Here is an 8,495-nt window from a genome sequence, read left to right on the forward strand (position 1 = left end):
AAGGAAGGAAGGAAGGAAGGAAGGAAGGAAGGAAGGAAGGAAGGAAGAAAGGGAGGGAGGGAGAAAGATAGAGAGAGAGAGAAGGAAAAGAAAAAGACATACAACATCATAATTTAAAATACTCAGCAGTGCGGGTTATTCAAAGTAGGGTTAAACAGATCCATACTTTCAGTTCCTCTGAGGGCACCACAACCGATAAACCTGGGTAATCAAGATAAGATTAAATTATGTTCAGTAATCTTTCTTAAGGAAGGGAGAGAAGGGTGAAACATATTAGTAAAGATGTCCGTCAAAATTATTAAAATAACAAAATTTTGGGCGGCTAGGTGGCGCAGTGAGTAAAGCGCCCCCCCAAGTCCCGAGGACCTGAGTTTGGTTCAGGCCCCAGACACTTAACACAAAAAAATTAGCCGTGTAACCTCGGGCAAGTTACTTAACCCCAATTGCCCTCCAAAAGGCAAAAAAAGAAAAAAAAACCCACAAAATTTTTCTTTAAAGGAGTAAGTTCTAATTCCTTAAGTTTCACCCTACCAGCAAGCACAAATAAGCAACCCATCTTTGGAAAATGCAAATCCATAAATATGAATAAATTTTAAATAGTCCTAATTCAAAAACAAAAGGCAATTACCAGCCTGGGATATGGGAGTGGAATTGTGTTTTCAAGGGTATTTTTCCTCCCCTGCTCCTTCATGGATACAGGAAACTAAGAAAATTATTGTTAAATGAACAAATGTCAACAATGATTTCAGATTACACTTAGAGCAAATAAAACATGCTGTTCCTTAGCAGTAACCTTATCAACAGTTCCTAGGCTATGGCTCCTAACAGGGTTAAGATGGACTGTTTGCAAGCAGATACTGACAAACTGAAGGAAAAAATCAAATTTTTATTTGAGATAGCTGATTGGGAAAGTACAAAAAGTTTTGAAAATCATTAGGAAACTTTTTTTAATTGTGAAATCACAAATATTATAATTTTTGCCTTTTCCATTTCAAGACAGTATAATAATAAAGAAAAGGGAGGTATCTATCTTTCTGTTAAGCACTCAAATCTAGAATCCATATTTACATTTAGAGATGAATTAACTTAAGACAGAGGGGAAGCTAGGATGGCACAATGGATATAGGGTTGGGCCTGGAGTCAAGAAGGATCATCTTCCTGAATTCAAATCTGGTCTCAGACATTTACTAGTTGTGTGACCCTGGGCAAGTCACTTGATCCTGTTTGCCTCAGTTTCCTCATCTATAAAATGAGCTGGAGAAGGAAATGATAAACCATTCCAGTATCTCTGCCAAGCACAGAGAGTCAGATGTGACCAAACAAGTGAACAAAAAAGAGAGGTTCACACAAACATCCAACGCAGTCCTGACTGTTTCATAAAAGGATAGCTCATCTCTTTAGAAAATCTCTTCCCATCATTCCTCTCTTGGATAGGTGATGATACCCTGCTATGATAGGAATCCCAAGCGTCAAATCAAAAGATAACTTGGAGGCCACCTAGTGATAGGATCATAGCTATAAGATGGATGACATATTGCTCAACCCCCCAATTTTACAGGTGAAGAATCTCAGGCCCAAGCATGTTAAGCTACTTGCCTAAGTCAGTAAGTATCAAACAAAGAATTTGAATCCAGGGATGTAAATACTATTATTATTCCCACTTTACAGTTGAAGAAACTGAGACAGTCAGAGGCTAAATGATTTGTCCAGAATCACATAGCTAGTACGTGTCTGAGGCCAGATTTGAATTCAGGTATCTCTGACTTCGGACACAGTGCTAACTAAACAGCTTATCAGCCCCTAGAGGTACATGGATTGTTTACAAGGGGAGTAGAATCTTTGGTGCGAGGGCTTGATAAGTCCTTTTCAGGGCAGCTCATTAACCTTTGGCTTCTACCTAAATCTCATCTGTGGTTCCAAGAAGCTGTAGCATGTGTAGCAGCCTCACAACAGTAATTCATCTAAGTAGACAGACTAAACCAGGTTAAGGGTAACCAAGAGAACCCAAACCTGTCAGTAAGTTAGGGGGATGTGAAGACTTCCCTTAGTGAAATGGGCAAATGAGAACAATTTTGTCCCAATGACCATGGAAGCAGCTGAAGCAGGTACTATGAAGTGCTTAGAGCTTGGTCAGACACTGTAGACACCAAGGTCATCCACTACATCCCAGGCCATAGACAGTCATCCTGACCTTTGTCCTGCCACTGGACTTGGGTAACTCTGGAAGAAAGAGTAAAGCTGATGACTTTGTGCAATTCTGCCTCCATTATTTAATCCAATTCACACACTAGTCAAGACATCACTTGTGATGCCACTGGTCCTCTTCAAAAAATAACACCACCATGGAGGGCAGGGTCAGAAAGAAAAGAAGGGTGTCCTACCATCTTCTCTTCTCCTCTAGAGCTTTGTTTTCTGAGATCTGTGATTTCTTCAGCAACCTGAATTTGTCATCAGTAGTTGATTTGAAGATCCCTTTTGGGTGCTTGCCTGAGGGACCAATTGTTACCCTACACCTAACAATCATAGAACTATAGATTTAATGTCTATTTATAGACATTATAGACATTCATAGACAGCTATGGTCATCCTGATTTATATCTGACCAGTGAACCCAGATGGCTCCAGAGAAGAAAGTGAGGCTGGTGACTTTGCACAAGCCTCCCTAACTTAAATCCAATTCACTTGCATGTGGTGGCATCACCTCTCTGATTTCATTGCTCTTTTCAAGAACAACCAAACAACAATATAGTACTTCAGATGTTATGTAGTCTAGTTTCATCTTACAAGTAAGGAAACTGAGGCCCAGAAATATGAAATAACTACTAGTTAAGTATCAGAGCCAGAATTAAAACCCAGATATTCTGACTATAAATCAAGCACTTATTTTCCAGTTTATAAGCTGATGACTGTGTTTGCTGTTGTTGAGCTGAACCTTGATATCACAATCCTGTTTTTTAGATGATCCTTACACATGAATCTCTGCTATGACTGCTAAGAAGGCTAGACAAAATAGATCAATTATACTGTTTTATTCTTTCCACAAGGGCAGACATAGCCAAGCAGCGGAATTTTTTTTTAAAACAAAGGCACTTTCCACACCTATAACAGGGGCAAGAGGATGAAACTGAAACTTGTTAGTACTGAGGTCATATTTATGCCAAGCTACAGGGCCACTGAACTGTGTAAGTCTCTGATATACAGGTTTATTAACAGCTCAGTCATCACTACAATGCAGAAGAATCCTATAGTTATTAAAACAATTCATTATTACATGAAGGCAGATTTATTATAGATCAAAACATTTCCTGAAATATCATTACATAAAGTAAAATTCAACTTAAAAAACCCCACAAATACCTATTCAGAGGCCCTTAGATGTATTAGGTATTGTGCTAGGCTTTCAGGATGCAGGTACAAAGAATAAAATCGTCCCCGCCCTCAAGAAGTTTACACTCTATTCAGATTATTTAAGCACTAAAAGCTTAATGTAAGACAGTAGAAGCCTTCCTTTCAGTAACACCTTATAAAATAATTTCTCTATCACTGAATATAATTAACGTTTAGGATGGGAAAAATATAACTCATTTTAAACTTTTCATCCTTAAAACCTTAAGAGTACTCATAGAGATTGATTCTATATATTCACATAATTATGAGCATATTGTCTCTTCAGTGATATAAATGTGAGATAACAGCCAGGGCAGGGCTTCTTAATCTAGGGCCCATTCCCACCACATGGATAGATTGGGGGAAGGGGCATGTTCATGAACTTGGGTGGGGAAAAAAAATATATATATATATATATATATATATATACACACCTTTATTTTCACTAACCTCAAACAAAAATTTAGTATTTCCTTCAATTTATGTTGTTGTTGTTTTTTATCCTGGGAAGAGCTTCCTTTATTTTACCAGACTACCAAAGCAACTCATGATATAAAAAAGGTTAAGAACCCCTGATGTTCGTTTTAAGGTTTAAAATTTCCTCTTCTAGTGCCATAGCCATTCCTTATAGGCTTTCAGAGTGTGGCAAAGTAAGGCATATGTTGAGTTTGGCTTTCCATTAGATTTAAAAGCCTCTTTGGGAAAGAAAGGCAGATGCATGGGGCTAATTTAAGTGTTTTGATTTTTTCATGTTATATCTGGTTCTTGAGGCTTTGCATGGGAGTATTCTAATTCTCAAAATAAACATATATGCTAGACTAGTTATTTCTATTGTGCGCAGAGAAAAAATCCTAATTTCACCAAAACAGATTAGTATTTTTAACTCCTGAGGTATCTATATCTATATTATCTATAAAGAGTAGACAAGAAAAATTCCATTTTATGGTTAAAATAGAAATACAACTGAGTAAATTATCTTGCTGTTTCCACACCTCTTGATTTTCAGATGTTTTTAGACAAGAAGCCCCTACACTCCATCTCATCCTTCCCCTCTCTACAAAAAAAGAAATTTCACAAATTAACAAAAGGTAACTTTGCAGGTACCTACACCATTACTTTTCATCAGTATAGCAGATGCTAAGTCTTGGGAAGGGGGTAAGGGAAGAATGTGGGGAAAGATCAGGAGGTGAAGGAGATCTTTTCATGTAGTCTGTAGCTGGCCACCAGCTGCATTATCACTGCCATTAGCAAATAGGTATCCAGAACTCCAAAACTCTAGCTTCCATGAATCTTCATCCCATCTCCCCTTGTTCCTTTTTCAGAAGCAGGGTTCTGATATTCCTCAGCCTAGGTGAGATAACCCTGTCCTGTTCAGTTACCATCTGTTTGTGCATCTCCTGAATTTTTTATGGTCTCATTTATACTTTCACGGAACTCCCTTCACTATGAAGGCACAAAATGTACTCACTAAAGTATGGCGTTCTTAAAGTGCTAGGGTTTTGTTTTTGTTGTCCTAGTAAATAAAATGTTTTGTACGAAGGCTGCTGCCATCATCTCCTCTGTCAGAACATGAGCCTCTGAAGGACAGTAAAGTTTGTTTAACTTACTGTTTCGGGTGCCCAGTCCATGGAATAAAAATGTTGAGTGCATGTCTCATTGTCATTATCTTTCAGAATCCTAGCTGTTTGAAGATAATCTATTTAACTTTCTTTGTAGAGCCTAATCACAGCACCAGATAAGTATAGGTGCTTCTTGTTGTTCAGTCAGTCTGCCTCTCTTTGTGACCCCATTTGGTGTTTTCTTGCCAAATATACTAGAGTGGTTTGCCATTTCTTTCTCTAGGTCATTTTATAGATGAGGAAACTGAGGCAAGCAGGGTTAAATGACTTGCCCAGGGCCACTCAGTAAGGGTCTGAAGGCAAATTTGAACTCAGGAAGATGAGTCTTCCTGACTCCAGGCCCAGCATTCTATTCACTACACCACCACAATGCCTAAGAAATACTATAGTTGATAGTAAGGATTTTAGGCACACACATTTCTCTACAGTGAATTCTTAGACCAAGAAGTTTTAGAAGAACCAGTGTACTGTAGGAGAAACAGCAATTTATCTAGACTCATAGGACTTGTATACAAAGCCTAGCTCTGCTATCTAAGAGCAAATTAAATCCCAGTCTGGGTTTGTTTCCTCATTTGTAAAAAGAATTAGAATAGACAAACTCTAAATCTAAGACTCTGTACTAATGGAAAAGGTTACTGAAGTGACAATTAGTAGATCTACCTAAGTAACTAGCAACCTTCTCTGATTAGGAATATCATTTAATACATACAAACCATGTTTTTGTCCCTTAGTTCTTCACTCTAAAGTGGGTTAACAAATGCTTTGTTGTTGTTTTCACAAGACTAAACGTGACTTCAAAGATATTTTTGCTTAGTTTTTTCTCATCCTAGAGTTTTAGTTTGCTCTGTCACTGAGAGAAGACATGTAAAACTTGCACGAGAGAAATAAAAGCTATCAAATTTATTTGTAAATAATTCATTGCAATAGTGCAAGTCCCTAAACCATTTTAAAATACAAATTGTAAAGCACATTTCCTTTCTATGTTGGAAAAATGTCATTCTCATATAATCATGATGGTGATTCACTTTACAGAAGAAAACTTTAAAGTAAAGGATATTTTATTTCCAAGAAACATTACCAGCCCTTTCCAAAATCTCATACTCCACTGGAATTCTAATACTGTACATACAGCAAAATCTGATACCTCTCCCGCTTCCATATTCGTTACATCTACATAGCATCACTTACAATGCACTAAGTCTAGGATTATATTTCTTTAACAACTTTCACTTTTAATAATTTATCATTTTTTTAAAAGTTCATTCTACAACAAAACTTAATACAGCAGGTTTAAATAGCAATGTAGGAATGCTTACTGAAAACTATTTTAAGTCACTAATCTAAGGATTTTTTAATAGCTTGACTAAACAGGAAAGAAAAAAGATTCCTGTTCCCAAAATGAAATCTGACATCTCTGAGAGATGTCATACTGCCAAATAAGAGAGGGGACCACACAACCTCTAAGATCTCCTGCCAGTTCTAACATTGAGGATCTTAACAATACTTGGTTGCCTTTGATAATTTTGGTAAGAAATACCTGTCACCCAAGGTTACTGAGGCACATTTCTTTAGAAGGAATGAAATCATTCGGCTAAGGGAACTTATTAGTAAGGAAATATATGGGATGACAGATTTAGGGCTGGAAGGGACCTTGGAAGCCCATCTACCTGACCCTCAATTTTACAAATGAGAAAAATGGGCTCAGAGATGTTAGATGATTTGCCCAAACTCACACAGCTTGAAAGTGTCTTGAGATAGAATTCAGATTCAGGTCTTCCCTGACAAGAAATTCAGCACTCTATCTACATCACATTGAATGAAAATAATAAATATATATATTTTATAAATTATATTATATATTTTATTATATATAATGATATTATATATATATATTAGTATTATATAAATAAATACAATAAAACTCTGACCCTCAGGCAGTGTCTGAGGAGTTTTTTTTAGTGTTTTGATAACTATTTCCATGTAATTAGTTTTCTTTATAATCTCATATATTTTATTTTATGCATTTAAAAATATTCTGAGTAGAGGTCTAGCCTTCTCCGGACTGACAAAAAGATCCAAGCCACACAAACGGGTTTTAAAGAACCCTGGTCTCAGGGGGCCATTAATAACAGTGTTGTTGTTTAATCCTTTTCAGTCTGTCTGACTCTTCGTGACCCCGTGTGGGGTTTTCTTGGCAAAGATACTGGAGCAGTTCGCCATTTCCTCCTCCAGCTCATTTTACACATGAGGAAACTGAGGCAAACAGGGTTATGTTCCTTGCTCAGGGTCACACGGGATTCAGGGAGAGGAGTCTTCCACACTGCAGGCCCCGAACTCTCTCCACTGCGCCACCTAGCTACCTTAGTAACAATGGGAGTGGGCTAAAGGGATTTTCTTTGACTTAATTTTTGGAAATGTTATTCCACTGAGAACTTTTAGTTATTTCACTTTTAGGATTTTATTCACCATAACCTCGAAAAGTAATTAGTGCACATGTTAATGATCCCACTTTACAGACGAGAACCCTAAAAACTGTTTAAAAGAAGGAACTTGGAAGTGAAAAGGCTGCGGTTTGTAAACACCCTCAGCCTGAAGCCAATTAGCAACGTCTGTCATCAGCGGTCTCAGAGAGTTGCCAGTAGCACTGAAGAAAGGTTAAACGGTTTGCCCAAGATCACTTGGTTAGTTCGAGTCAAAAAGGATTTCAACCCATATTTTCTTGACTCCAAGTCTAACCTTGGCCACCCCTGTCTCTGAGGAGGGGCTCACATAACTAAAGTTCTAATTGGCACTTTATTTGAAGTCCACTTAATTATTCTCCTTTTCTAAAGAACGTTGGCAATACCTTTTTTTAGGACTGCCAATCACTTTTTTTAAATACGCATTATCCGTTATTTTAATAAATAATATGCCTCTGGGATTTGTCCGATATTATATTACTTCTACCGAGAAAGCAAGTAAAGGAAGAGAAGTTTCGGCAGTGTAGAGGGTAATAGAGAGAGGCCATGGCTCAGGACTAAGTTGGAGTAGCCAGGTAGCCGCTGTTACCTGAGTCACCCAGCAGCAAAGGACAGAGGAAGGTTTCCCTGGCCCTCTCTCAGGACCACAGTACCTACTTAAAAAGCCATGCTCCAGGTGAGGCTCGAACTCACAACCTCGGCATTGCTCCGCCCGTACTGTCTTATAAGTACCGCGCGCTAACCGATTGCGCCACTGGAGCCCTGGCAAGAGTCTCTGAACTCTGTAAATCTCGGTTTAGCCAGTTTCACAACAGGGCTAATAATTTGTTGGTTTTTTTTTTTTTTTACAGTTTGACTAGAAAAAAAGTGCTTTGTGGATCTTAAAATGCTATATAAATGTCAGCTATTATATTAACACAATATAGGGAGGGGAAAACTTTAATGAACCCTGGATTCAAAACCATTTCTGCCATCGTTGTCCAAATAGTTGATGTAAAGGTGACGGTGACGTGTCCCGTCCCCCCCCCCC

At 37.9% G+C, this 8,495-nt stretch overlaps 1 protein-coding gene and 1 non-coding gene across 4 annotated transcripts in view; both read right to left on the reverse strand.

Annotated features, from left to right (window-relative positions):
• PKIB (cAMP-dependent protein kinase inhibitor beta) overlaps window positions 1-8,495 on the reverse strand; it is a 124,638-nt gene that overhangs the window by 114,863 nt on the left and 1,280 nt on the right. The window lies entirely within an intron of this gene.
• On the reverse strand, window positions 8,134-8,226 carry TRNAI-UAU (transfer RNA isoleucine (anticodon UAU)). The gene is given in 2 exon segments: window positions 8,134-8,169; window positions 8,189-8,226. It is a non-coding gene; the product is annotated as a tRNA-Ile (tRNA).

This window comes from Petaurus breviceps, unplaced genomic scaffold (genome assembly GCF_028583685.1).
Source record: "Petaurus breviceps papuanus isolate PSGF00001 unplaced genomic scaffold, PetGlider_PUasm1.0 90977, whole genome shotgun sequence".
NCBI lineage: Eukaryota > Metazoa > Chordata > Mammalia > Diprotodontia > Petauridae > Petaurus > Petaurus breviceps.